The sequence below is a fragment of the Ascaphus truei genome, chromosome 1, assembly GCF_040206685.1.
Source record: "Ascaphus truei isolate aAscTru1 chromosome 1, aAscTru1.hap1, whole genome shotgun sequence".
NCBI classification, from domain to species: Eukaryota; Metazoa; Chordata; class Amphibia; order Anura; family Ascaphidae; genus Ascaphus; species Ascaphus truei.
The window spans coordinates 347,151,249-347,163,956 of NC_134483.1; the positions used below are offsets into that span (position 1 = coordinate 347,151,249).

A 12,708-nucleotide genomic window follows, 5' to 3' on the forward strand; every position below is an offset into this window, starting at 1 on the left:
TGATTTGGTGCAAATTTTGATGTTAGATGTTTGCTGCTGGGTATATATAGCAGGTTTCTGGCATTAACAGTTATGCCGGTGCTGCCCGCAGACCAGACTCGTCCCTTATACTGAGGTGGGGACGTATATGTGCAAGCACCCACAGCAGAAGGAGCGTGTCCGGAGTGTGGTGTTTTGGCGTTGCCAGGCCAGGTGTGAATAGGTGTAGCAATACTTGCCAGTACCGGTACTGAAGAGGCGAAGTCGTTGCCGTTAGCCAAGGTCGGGGAGAGAGAGATCCGGAAGGTCGAGGTCCAAGCTGCGGTCGAGGGATGATAGAAGCTGCAAGGTCAAGAGAGAGCCGGGGTCCAAAGCCAGATAAGAACGTCCGCCAAGCCGGGTCGCAACCTGAATACACGAAGACAAAGGGTGAACTAGAATAGACGTCTGTAGCAGAGACTATGTCGAGCGGTGTGAGAGAGGTAGAACAGGTATTAAGTACTGTGGATGACCAATGGGTAGCAGTGGCAGGCCTGGAGGAGCCCTAGGACCTGTCCAGGATTGGTCCCCATAATAAACTGCCAGGTGGTAAGGTTTAGGGTTAACTAGTAATCAGTGCGTGGGCGGGGGCGTGGTTTCACTGCCAGAGCAGTGAATAAATTAACTTGTGCCGGTACGCGCTCCGTAACGGGAGGGGATGCGCGTGCAGGAGCAATGGCAGGCGCCCGAGCACCAGCCGTATGCAGAGCAGCGGCAGCCCGACGGGGAGGACAGGCAAGCCCCCTCACCACGGAGGTCGGGTGGGAGCGACGAGGACGGAGCCGCACAGCAGCGGGAGCAGAAAGAGGTGAGTGGAGGTCACGCTGCGACCGACGTGACTCCCGAGTCCTCACATTAACACCCCATACTCCTTGATAAAGCACATTTGTGTGTGAAACTCATAGGAGGTCCTACACCTCCTTTAATGATGTTTATTACTTAATACATTTTTCATTTTTTTACCCCCTGGCTCCCTGGGCAGTGCACTGCTTTTCTTCTTTTGTTTCAGGGAAGACGCCTTTTATGCCTTAAAATGTTGTCTTGCACTCTTATTGCACATGCTGTGGTCTTGCCCCAAGATTACGCCGGTCTGGGATTCAGTTAACGATTGGCTAAATAGGATCCTAGGCACATCCACCCCCGTGGACCCATGGCGGTTCCTTTTGAACAGGCCGCAAAAAGGTCTCTCCAGGGGAGAAAATAAACTAACGCCGCACTTCGTAATGGCAGTACGGGGGGAGATCGCAGCACGTTGGAAAGAGAATGAAATCCCTATAATTGCAAATATTAGGAACCGAATTTGGTCAGTTTGCCAGATGGAGAAATTGACGAGTCTGGTCAATGACACTGGCACAAATTTCCTAAAAGTCTGGTCACCATGGCTGGCACAGACAGACATACAGGGGGTAGATAGGGCCACGATTTGGCACTGATAGACGTAAATGCACTCTCCCATGAAGAGGCCCCGGGACGGTTTACGAGATCATCCAGGTTACAGGCGGACAGAACTGGTGAGTTTCAGCGGACGTAAGCCGGACACTCAGTTTTCTCAGTCGCAGAGAGCCAGCGGACGCGAGTTTACAAGCGGAACCACGTGTTCTCTCTCTAAGAGGCTGGTAGATGGGAGGAGGACTTCGGTGGGACAGGGGAAGTGTTGTTCTGTTTCAGTTGTCAGAGGGCCGTCTAGTTGTGCATCAGTGCAGCAAGGGACGTCTGGTTCGGCTTCTGTTGTCAGAGGGTCGTCTGCATGTGCATCAGTGCGGCAGGGGATGTCTGGAAATTTTATAACGCGATCCCGGTTATAACACAGTCTCATTCTGTGGACCCCGAGGACCGCATTATAATGGGGTTCAGCTGTATTTACACACCCACTCACAGTACCGTTATGTGAGGGGAAATAAGCAGGAAACATTTCAGTGTGAATTTTTACTCAACGTGATAATATTTCATGCACAGAATCTATCAGATACAGTGAACTAGTAAGCACAGTTGCAAAACAAGCATGAATTAGAATAATTCTAAACAGTGTATAAAAGCATAGAAAAGTAATAAAAGGGACAGTAATATATTATTTTTTCAACATCTCACGCCATCATCCTCATCATCTGATGGCTGTGTGCTGTGGATGTTGATTTAGCACTCTATCGAATCTGGAGAAAAAAAAAACAGGATGCTTAAAGTATACAGATACTATACATAAGGGGTGCAGAAACTGGGGGGCACTGGATTTTTATGATATCAATCAAGGATCAGTATTACGGGCTATTCGTGTCATAGGGCACAAAAGTTAATATAATATAAAATATGTTATTTACCTTCGTTAGAATTATTGCCAACCTTGCTGATGCGGATGATATTCAGAAGGATCATATTCAGATAGGTATCCATACTGAGCATTAGAGTTAAAATCAAGGTTCAACTGCTGCAGATAGAAGTCAGGTTGGACCAGGTTACCAGATGGACCCATCAAGGTATAATCAGGTTGGAGATGCTATTCATGATGATTTTCAGATGGTGTCCCTTTGCGAGATTGAGAAGCATGATTCAATCTGTTGGTCCCGTTTCTTCTCCTTATGAAGTTGCCATGATCAAACATATTCACAAAGGATGGTTCCAATACCCAAAAACCTCCTCTAACACCTGGATTGGTAGGGGGGAGAGGGGGTGCGAATGAAGCAATCATTAATTGACAAAGTAAAGTGCACTGAATTTTTCCATTTACTAGAGTCAGCTGAATCCCTGAAGTATTCATAATTGGCAATGAGATAGCCATATATTCCTGATACAGTGGCTTTCTTATCTGCATCATTAATTGCTGAATAAATGAGAGAGATTATACTACAATCTAGTTTCCCTACAGAAATGGACATTGCACTCTTTCTCAGCTCACGAAAAAGTCAGGAGTGACCACAAAGTATAACTATAAGTAGAACACATTGAACATTTACGCTTTGCAACAAAATATTAAAACAATCAAATTTTGATAATGTCTTGAATGGTCAAGGTCATAAAACAATGAGGAATTGTAATGAATTGCAGTATATTGCTGGATCAGTCTTACACCTGTTTGAGACTTACAGCACTCTACATAGACTAACTAACTTAACACATTCACTGTGTCATCTGGCAGACAGGCGCTGAATTTCAAACAAACAAATCTGAAATCTGCCTGGGATATCCTGTTTAATTCAGGTGTGAATAGCAACACGAAGAGCTGTCTCCAGTTGTCTACAACTAAACGGGATGTATATTGAATACATCTCCAAAACAAAACGATTGATGTCCAGACTTTAGTTAAGGAAAACTGAACATACATCATACAGACAGGCTATATCTGTATACCAGCCAAGTACCAAAAAAAGTATATATGAAAAATATTGAAAAAATTATAAAGGGCAATATGTGTGTTGACAAATGAAAACAATGATAAATATTTGAAAAATGTAAAATGAAAAAGAGAGTAATCGGGGTCCTAAGCCTAAACTATACTTTATAAAAAGCAGGTTAATTCAAAGTCATCGTTTAGTCCAGTTGGTTTGAGGCTTTTCAATGAGAAGATCCAAAACGCCTCCTGTTGTAAGAGTAATTTAGCGATGTCCCCACCTCTACCCATAGGGGAAACCCATGAACCCCATGGCAGAAACATTATGTAGATGATCTTTGCAATGCTTCAGAAAAGTGGTGTTATCTTCTCCCCTCTTGATAGTACTCCAGTGCTCGATAAACTGGTTTCAAAGGTTGTGTGGTTTTTCCCCATATAAAAGAGCCACATGGGCATTTCAGGTAATAAATCATGTGTGATGTTTCAAACACATCTCAGGGTTCTAGGACCAAGTGCTGTTATATATTGCAAAAGTAACAAAAGTAAAATGGATAAAACACCCAATACCCATGCTATTTGCAAACACGGAAGTCTGGTCGATCCAGATCAATCTAAATAAAAAAGCGATCCAACCAACAGAGATGATATTACTGGCGGCTAGGAAAGCGATAATGACCAAATGGATTGATAAGGAGGGACCAACTATAGATATGATTAGATCACTTCTCAGAAAACTAATCACAATAGACAAAATGATATACAAATATGCAGACAGATAAAATGACCAAATTTGATACAAAATGGGGGTTGATCATGTCTTCATTTACTCATCAAGAACAAGAAAAATTCAGGGACAAACAACTTTAGGCAAGTCCAACAACTAATGAAACAAGACGGGAGTAAGGGGAAAGGGGAGGGGAGACACCGAGTCGCCTAGCCCGAAGCGAATCAAAGGCCATACTAGACTTGGTCCTCTCTGCCAAAAAGCTCAGACAAAGGGAGTAAGATCAAGGTATACTTTAATAGGATGTACCGACCCTATTGCACCATTAACAAAAGTATCTAATGTACCAAGTATCATATGTATTATATGTAACCTGTGATTGTCACTACCTCAATGGAATGCTATGTCTAAATGAAATGCCCGAAATAAAAAAAAAATTATTAAAAAAAAAGGAGGAAGTATGAGGAAAGAAAGGTGAAGAGGTGATACAGTGGCTTGTAGAAGTATTCATCCCCTACCAATAATTTCACAAATTGTTGAATTACAAATTATGTATGCACATTTTTTCAAACTAACTATTTTTTACTAAAAGCTACAAAGCTGCAGTGGAACACTTATATGAGAAGTAGGTCATTTGTCAGCAAAGAGAAAAAAAGAGTGAAAAATAATGGTTGCATAAGTATTCAGCCCCATAAGTCATTACTTGGAAGAAGCACCATTTGCAGCAATTACTGCTATGAGTCTCTTTGAATCGGTGTCTACTAGCTTTGCACAGTAGGATGGTGACATTTTTGCCTATTTTTCATGGAAAAAGTGATATCAAAATAGTTAGTTTGAAAAATAGTGCATACTGTGGCAAACGGCTCCCCTTATGCAGTGCTGCCGTTCGCCCAGGCTCTTTGCGACACAGACTTCTAGGACTTCATTTGTAGAAAAGGGAAGACAAACACGTGTATACACAAGGGGCACTCAGTCCTCAACCTTCAGCGGTTTATTTCTCCATTAGTGACACTAAACATTTTAAACACTGTCACTTTAAGAACAAAAGAAATCATAAAAGGAAACATCTACTCCTGTCAGGAGTCTAAGGCCTCGGCCATGTTTAGCGCTTGCTTGCTGAAGCGTGCTGACGGTCGCTCCCGCTCAGCACTGAGCCCCTACAGCCGCAATTAGAGCGGCTTTAGTAGGGGCTCACCTGCGCTTCCACAAGCGCGCGGAAGCGCAGGTATTAGGGGAATTTAAAATTCCCCCGCTTGCTGGCGCGACAGGCCGGTCACGTGAGCGGTTCGCCCAATGAGGGCGAACCAGCTCCGTGACGTCACTGGCCCGCCCCCGGCCAGTGACGCCCCCGCCCCCGGCCCGCCCCCTGACGGCCCGCTGACAGCGCGTGTGGTAAGCAACCGCAAGGCCAGGGAAAGCACCCGCTTTCCCTGCGCCTTAGCACGCCAGCAGGGAGCCTGGCCGAGGCCTTACTCACATGCAGATCCCTATCTGCAATATTGGCTGGCTAAGCCAGTTGCCAACTTTAAATAACACACAGAGATAACATTAAGTCCTTAACTGTGAGTTGGGAACAGCGTCCCAATAGATCCTCAGATGCTGCAACACGTGGGGGGTTGGGGGAGGTGGGGGCGTCTTCCCTGAACTGGATACTGTGGAGCAGCAGTTTTCCTCCCAGCCTCCAGGCTCTAAGAGAGAGAGTGTGGAGCAGCAAACCTCACTGCAATATATTCATGTTCCTTAATTAGGAGAGCAGGTGAGGGAAACCAGAACCCTTGTAAAGTCTGGTATGGACTTCCTATTCACCAGCCTTAGTGACTGTGAATCTGTGGAGTGGAACACTTCCATACTAAGTCTGCATTTTCTTCTATAAATCAGACAGAAAGCTGCCCACAATCCTGGGATTATGTCTCATATCCTCTCCCCCCACCGCCCATCTTACACCTTTTGGGGTAAGCGACTATGGATATATTTTACAAAAAGGCTACTGCCTAACTTTTTGTACTATACTGTAAGCTACCAATACTTTTAGAAGATACAAATCTTGTTATCATATTAAGGGCCATCAACCCTGTATACTAATTTGGGGTCTTACCTATAATTACAAAGAAGAGAAAATACAATATTGCAATATTAATTCAGTGCATATTCTAGAGGCATAATATACAATATAATTTCACTAGCGAATTATGTTATAATGCTAAACTGTCCGTGACATAGTCCGCACGTGTAACCTAATTGGTTAATTCTCACACATTTTTTTTCTTGACTTCGAGTTTCATTACATCTTCAGACTTCATTTCCACGCCAACTGCATCCTACACATGATTGGACTGTTTCTTCGGTCTCTGTCGAGACACCCGTTCCGGATTCTCTTTGGCTCCAAACTGTGGTCCAGAGTGGGGAGATCTGGAACTATTCAAGGGCAGCGTTGCCCTTCCTCGCCTCTGCTTTCCAATCTTTGAACCTTCTAGGCTCCTCTTACTGAAATGTCTCTTCACAGCGGCTGCCCTTATGGCAAGGAATCCACTTTGGGTCCCATGGGCACTGCAGTCACGCATCCCTTGCTCAGACGGTTCAAACATTGTAATCTCATTTTGCAGTTGAGCGGTGTCCCCAGCTCTCACTATACCCTTGCCTTCCTGGGCATTAGTTTCTGTAGGATACAGACGCTTGGGCTGGGCCAATACCTTTTCTTGTAGTGTAGACACTTGTGCATTACTGTTCCGCATAGCTTTCTTCTGTCTTAACTCTACCGCTATATTTTCTATGTACTGCTTCTGTGACCCAAGTGTCTGTCTTAGGTTTGTAATCTTTTTCTCAAACTTCATCTGAGGAACCTCCTGCTGGGCAGCAGTAGAGTCCAACGTAGCGTCCCGCTCAGTGTTCATTGCCTCGAGTTTCTCGCCCAGGTCACGCTTTTGTTTCTCTGCCATCTTGCGGCCAGTATGCTCAAACTCCAGGTCCTTCCTCAGGTCTTGAAGCTGTCCTTCTGTATTTCTTTTTTTACTCAGTGCAGCTGCTAGTTCAGCTTCTATGGAGTTGAGTCGCTATTCCACCTCTGTCAGCTGATTCAGAGCAAGGTTAACTCTATTTCCTTTTCTCTATTCTTGACCTGCAGCTGCCAGTGCTCCTCCTGGACCTTGTCCAGCTCTAGCTGCAGCCAGGCCCTCTCATTGGCCGTGTGGTCCAGCAGCTTGCGGGTATCGGCCATCTGAGTTTCATAGCGCAATGTCAGGCAGGCCACCTGACGGACGGACACCTCCTCCCTCTCGTGAGCTGTATCTTGCGCTCAGTAATCTGCGCCTGCAGCTCTTCAATTTGATCCTGCAAGTCCCCTCTCAGGGCCTTCCCCTCTTCCCAGTGCTTGTTCTGGATTTGCATCAGAGCCTCCTCCATATTTTGGAGCTCTGCAGTTTTTGTCGCTAGAATCGCTGCTGTTTCTGTCTGCCACGCCTCTTTTCCTGGGTGTACTGACTTTTGGGTATGAAGCAACCTCTCTGTTTCTCCAGCTCTTGCTCTAGATTCTGGGCCTTCTCGTGCTCCCTCTCATACAGAGTCACTTGGCTTCTAAGCGCCGCCTCCAGCGATGCTCTTGTGACGCTCAGCGTGACCTTCAGCTGCTCATGCTGTTTTGTGGGGACATACTGTGTACTCAGACGCTCCTGTAGCACTGAGCCTGCAGCTCTTCAATTTGATCCTGCAAGTCCCCTCTCAGGGCCTTCCCCTCTTCCCAGTGCTTGTTCTGGATTTGCATCAGAGCCTCCTCCATATTTTGGAGCTCTGCAGTTTTTGTTGCTAGAATCGCTGCTGTTTCTGTCTGCCACGCCTCTTTTCCTGGGTGTACTCGTGCTCCCTCTCATACAGAGTCACTTGGCTTCTAAGCGCCGCCTCCAGCGATGCTCTTGTGACGCTCAGCGTGACCTTCAGCTGCTCATGCTGTTTTGTGGGGACATACTGTGTACTCAGACGCTCCTGTAGCACTGAGCCTGCAGCTCTTCAATTTGATCCTGCAAGTCCCCTCTCAGGGCCTTCCCCTCTTCCCAGCGATGCTCCAGCTCCTCCAGCGATGCTCTTGTGACGCTCAGCGTGACCTTCAGCTGCTCATGCTGTTTTGTGGGGACATACTGTGTACTCAGACGCTCCTGTAGCACTGAGCCTGCAGCTCTTCAATTTGATCCTGCAAGTCCCCTCTCAGGGCCTTCCCCTCTTCCCAGTGCTTGTTCTGGATTTGCATCAGAGCCTCCTCCATATTTTGGAGCTCTGCAGTTTTTGTCGCTAGAATCGCTGCTGTTTCTGTCTGCCACGCCTCTTTTCCTGGGTGTACTGACTTTTGGGTATGAAGCAACCTCTCTGTTTCTCCAGCTCTTGCTCTAGATTCTGGGCCTTCTCGTGCTCCCTCTCATACAGAGTCACTTGGCTTCTAAGCGCCGCCTCCAGCGATGCTCTTGTGACGCTCAGCGTGACCTTCAGCTGCTCATGCTGTTTTGTGGGGACATACTGTGTACTCAGACGCTCCTGTAGCACTGAGCCTGCAGCTCTTCAATTTGATCCTGCAAGTCCCCTCTCAGGGCCTTCCCCTCTTCCCAGCGATGCTCCAGCTCCTCCAGCGATGCTCTTGTGACGCTCAGCGTGACCTTCAGCTGCTCATGCTGTTTTGTGGGGACATACTGTGTACTCAGACGCTCCTGTAGCACTGAGCCTGCAGCTCTTCAATTTGATCCTGCAAGTCCCCTCTCAGGGCCTTCCCCTCTTCCCAGTGCTTGTTCTGGATTTGCATCAGAGCCTCCTCCATATTTTGGAGCTCTGCAGTTTTTGTCGCTAGAATCGCTGCTGTTTCTGTCTGCCACGCCTCTTTTCCTGGGTGTACTCGTGCTCCCTCTCATACAGAGTCACTTGGCTTCTAAGCGCCGCCTCCAGCGATGCTCTTGTGACACTGAGCGTGACCTTCAGCTGCTCATGCTGTTTTGTGGGGACATACTGTGTACTCAGACGCTCCTGTAGCACTGAGCCTGCAGCTCTTCAATTTGATCCTGCAAGTCCCCTCTCAGGGCCTTCCCCTCTTCCCAGTGCTTGTTCTGGATTTGCATCAGAGCCTCCTCCATATTTTGGAGCTCTGCAGTTTTTGTCGCTAGAATCGCTGCTGTTTCTGTCTGCCACGCCTCTTTTCCTGGGTGTACTGACTTTTGGGTATGAAGCAACCTCTCTGTTTCTCCAGCTCTTGCTCTAGATTCTGGGCCTTCTCGTGCTCCCTCTCATACAGAGTCACTTGGCTTCTAAGCGCCGCCTCCAGCGATGCTCTTGTGACGCTCAGCGTGACCTTCAGCTGCTCATGCTGTTTTGTGGGGACATACTGTGTACTCAGACGCTCCTGTAGCACTTGCACTTTGTGAGAAGCCTGGAAACTTTCTTTCTGTAGCATTCGCTGCATCTCCTCAGTATCCCCGTTTCACCTTGGCCTCTTGCAGACTCACACGCTGCTCTGCTTGTGTACGCTGCTTCAGGGAGACACGCTCTTTATGCAGCCTTCTTTCTGCACTCTCCAGTGCTTCCTGCACTTAATTGTATAAATTGTTTCTTTACCTTACCAAGCTCTGCTTTGAGAGCGCGAGCCTCTTGCTGAGAAACTTCTAACTCTGTGATGAAGTTTTGAACGTCTTTTTGGGACATCTCATAGTATAGTTTCCAGTCAGTACTCATTTTCTCTGATTCGCTTGGATTTCTGTTTATGGCGGTAGAGGAAGCCTTTGTCATCCCAAGGCTAGTCGTTATTCCTGTGATGATGGCACCAAGCGCTCCGGACTGAAGCTCATCTCTGTTTTTTTTCTGACACATGCCTTCCTTAATACATGGGGTAAAAAATTTCTGGAGCTTCTGCTGAAAATGGAGACTGCCCTTTTCGCTGCGCCCTGTAGAAGTCCTCATCCTCCTCATCATATGGCCTGAAGGGACACTGTTTTGCATGGTTATGTACATTACAAAGCCAACATTTCATGTCAGCCATTTTAAAAACCTGGCAGGGAATACTTGACACTCAGCACTTTGCTTAAGGCGTTATCATTACACAGCACAGCAATCCTTTCATACCCGACGGGGCAGACTTTACACTCAGCACTTTCTAGATGCAATTTTCAGTTTCTTCAGCAAAATTTGGGGTTTTCTGCTTGGATTCAGGGCCTTAACATATCTTCATCTACTGACCGCTGGGTGCTATTGCATCCACACTTCACACATTTTTTGTGCATGCTGTAATACACTCTATAATGCTCTGGTCATACACTCGCAGAGTCTGCAGTTTACTTCAGCCGGGCAGCCATTTTAAATACCTACTTTTTTTCCTAAACCCACAGACCTTTCAGTGTCTGCCCGCACTCCTCCACCATGTGGCAAACAGCTCCCTTTATGTAGCGCTGCCGTTTGCCCAGGCTCTTTGCGACACAGTCTTCCAGCGTTTTATTTGTAGAAAAGGGAGGACAAACACATGTATACACACAAGGGGCACTCAGCCCTCAACCCTCAGTGGTTTATTTCTCTACTAGTTACACTAAACATTTTAAACACCGTCATTTTAAGAACAAAATAAATCATAAAAGGAAACATCTACTCCTGTCAGGAGTCTAACTCACATGCATATCCCTATCTGCAATATTGGCTGGCTAAGCCAGTTACCAACTTTAAATAACATACAGGTATAATAATATTGAGTTCTTAACTGTGAGGTGGGGACAGCATCCCATTAGATCCTCAGATGCTGCAACATATGGGGGGGGGCATGTACCCCGAACTGGATACTGGGGTGCAGCAGTTTTCCTCCCAGCCTCCAGGCTCTAAGAGAGAGTCTGGAGCAGCAAACCTCACTGCAATATATTCCTGTTCCTTAATTAGGAGAGCAGGTGAGGGAAACCAGAACCATTGTAAAGTCTGGTATGGACTTTCTATTCACCAGCCTTAGTGACTGTGAATCTGTGGCACAGATCACTTCCATACTAAGGGCCTCATGCACTAAGCGCCGAAAAAGTGCAATCGCCAAGTGTTCCCTATCGGCATGATTTTGGCGATTTGCCCTCGTAGTATTCAGTAAGGGCCGAATCCCTGCCGAATCACTGCGAAAGCAAAATGCTGATGAGCCGGTGACAAAAAAGCCTGGCTTCTGATAGCCTGGCGATAGGCCGTTTCTGCCGATATGTGTTTGCAGCTGAGAGAGATCAGCCACTCTCTCGGCGCAAACATCGGCAAAATAAAAAGATATCAAAACAACTTTTACTCATAGTGTACATGTGCAGGAGGTCTCCGGAGCTGAACCGCATTGGTTTCAGGTCCGGGGACCCCCTGCTTCCCGAGATACAGGCCCCTTTATGAGGTGCCGGTATCCCTCTGCATTTAAATGTCCCGATCACGTGACCGCGGAATGTAAACAAAGCAGAGGGATACCGGCACCCCCTAAAGTGGCCTTTATCTCGGGAAGCAGGGGGTCCCCGGACCTGAAACCAATGCGGTTCAGCTCCGGAGACCCTCTGCACATCTACACTATGAGTAAAACACACATATCAATAAACAATCATTCCTTACCTTAGCGGCTATCCGCTATGGTAATTAAGCAGCAATAATGTATTTTTAATAATATTGTGCGGGAGCAGGGGGTCCCCTGAGCTGAACCACATTGATTTTTGGCTCAGGGACCCCCTGCTTCCCGAGTTACAGGCCCCAGTAATTGGCATCGGGTGCCAGTGTCGCCGCCATCTTTAAAGAGCCCATGTCGCATCTTGGACGCTTTAAACATGGCGGTGACACTGGAACTGATGCCCCAAACTGGGGCCTGTAACTCGGGAAGCAGGGGGTCCTTGAGCCACAAACCAATGCGGTTCAGCTCAGGGGACAATATTATTAAAATACATTAATGCTGCTTCATTACCATAGCGGATAGCCGCTAAGGCAATGAAGGGGTTAAGGCATAATAGCATGTTTATTGGGGACAATTGCCCCCAATAAACATTGCAATATACAACATACACCCCCTGTGCCCCCAACAACCCCTATACCCCCATTACATATATCTAATTTTTGAGATGCACAGCAATGATACTAGAGGCCGGCGGGGGCCCTCGGGTGTTCCCCGCAGGCCTGCAGTACCAATTCTGTGCCCCCCCCCCAAAAAATACAACAACACAAATACTTTACAATAAATACACCCCCCCTAACACATACAGTATAGTAATGGGCAAAATTACTATTATCCACAAATGGATAATAGTGCTTTTGTCCATTTAAAATATATAAAGAACAATAAATACATTAAATACATATTGCACTCACCCATGTCCGGCTGTCACGATGAAGGCCATCCTCATCTTCATCGTGCCCATGCCCCCTACGCTGCTGCAACACAGAAACATGAATAAAAACATCCAATGTAATGTCCCCTAACCCTTTAACCACCATAGCGGTTATTACCCGCTACAGTCATTAAGGGGTTAACCCACCCTCACCCACCACTCGGGAGGCCTACATACCCTCCCACACTAACCCCCCCCCGTGAGGCCTAACCACCCTCACCCACTACCCACAAGGGAGGCCTACCCACATACCCTTGGGGCCAATACCCCCTCCCCCCACCCCCAGTACCCACAATAAAAACAATACACTG

The 12,708-nt window shown here is 46.8% G+C and overlaps 1 long non-coding RNA gene across 1 annotated transcript in view; it reads right to left on the reverse strand.

Annotated features, from left to right (window-relative positions):
• Positions 1–2,007: 2,007 nt before the first annotated feature.
• LOC142499495 (uncharacterized) overlaps positions 2,008–12,708 on the reverse strand; it is a 34,911-nt gene continuing 24,210 nt past the window's right edge. Inside the window, exons 2-3 of the long non-coding RNA XR_012802690.1 lie at positions 2,334–2,658; positions 2,008–2,168 (exon numbers count right to left, since the gene is read on the reverse strand). This is a non-coding gene — a long non-coding RNA (uncharacterized LOC142499495). The remainder of the gene's footprint in view (positions 2,169–2,333; positions 2,659–12,708) is intronic.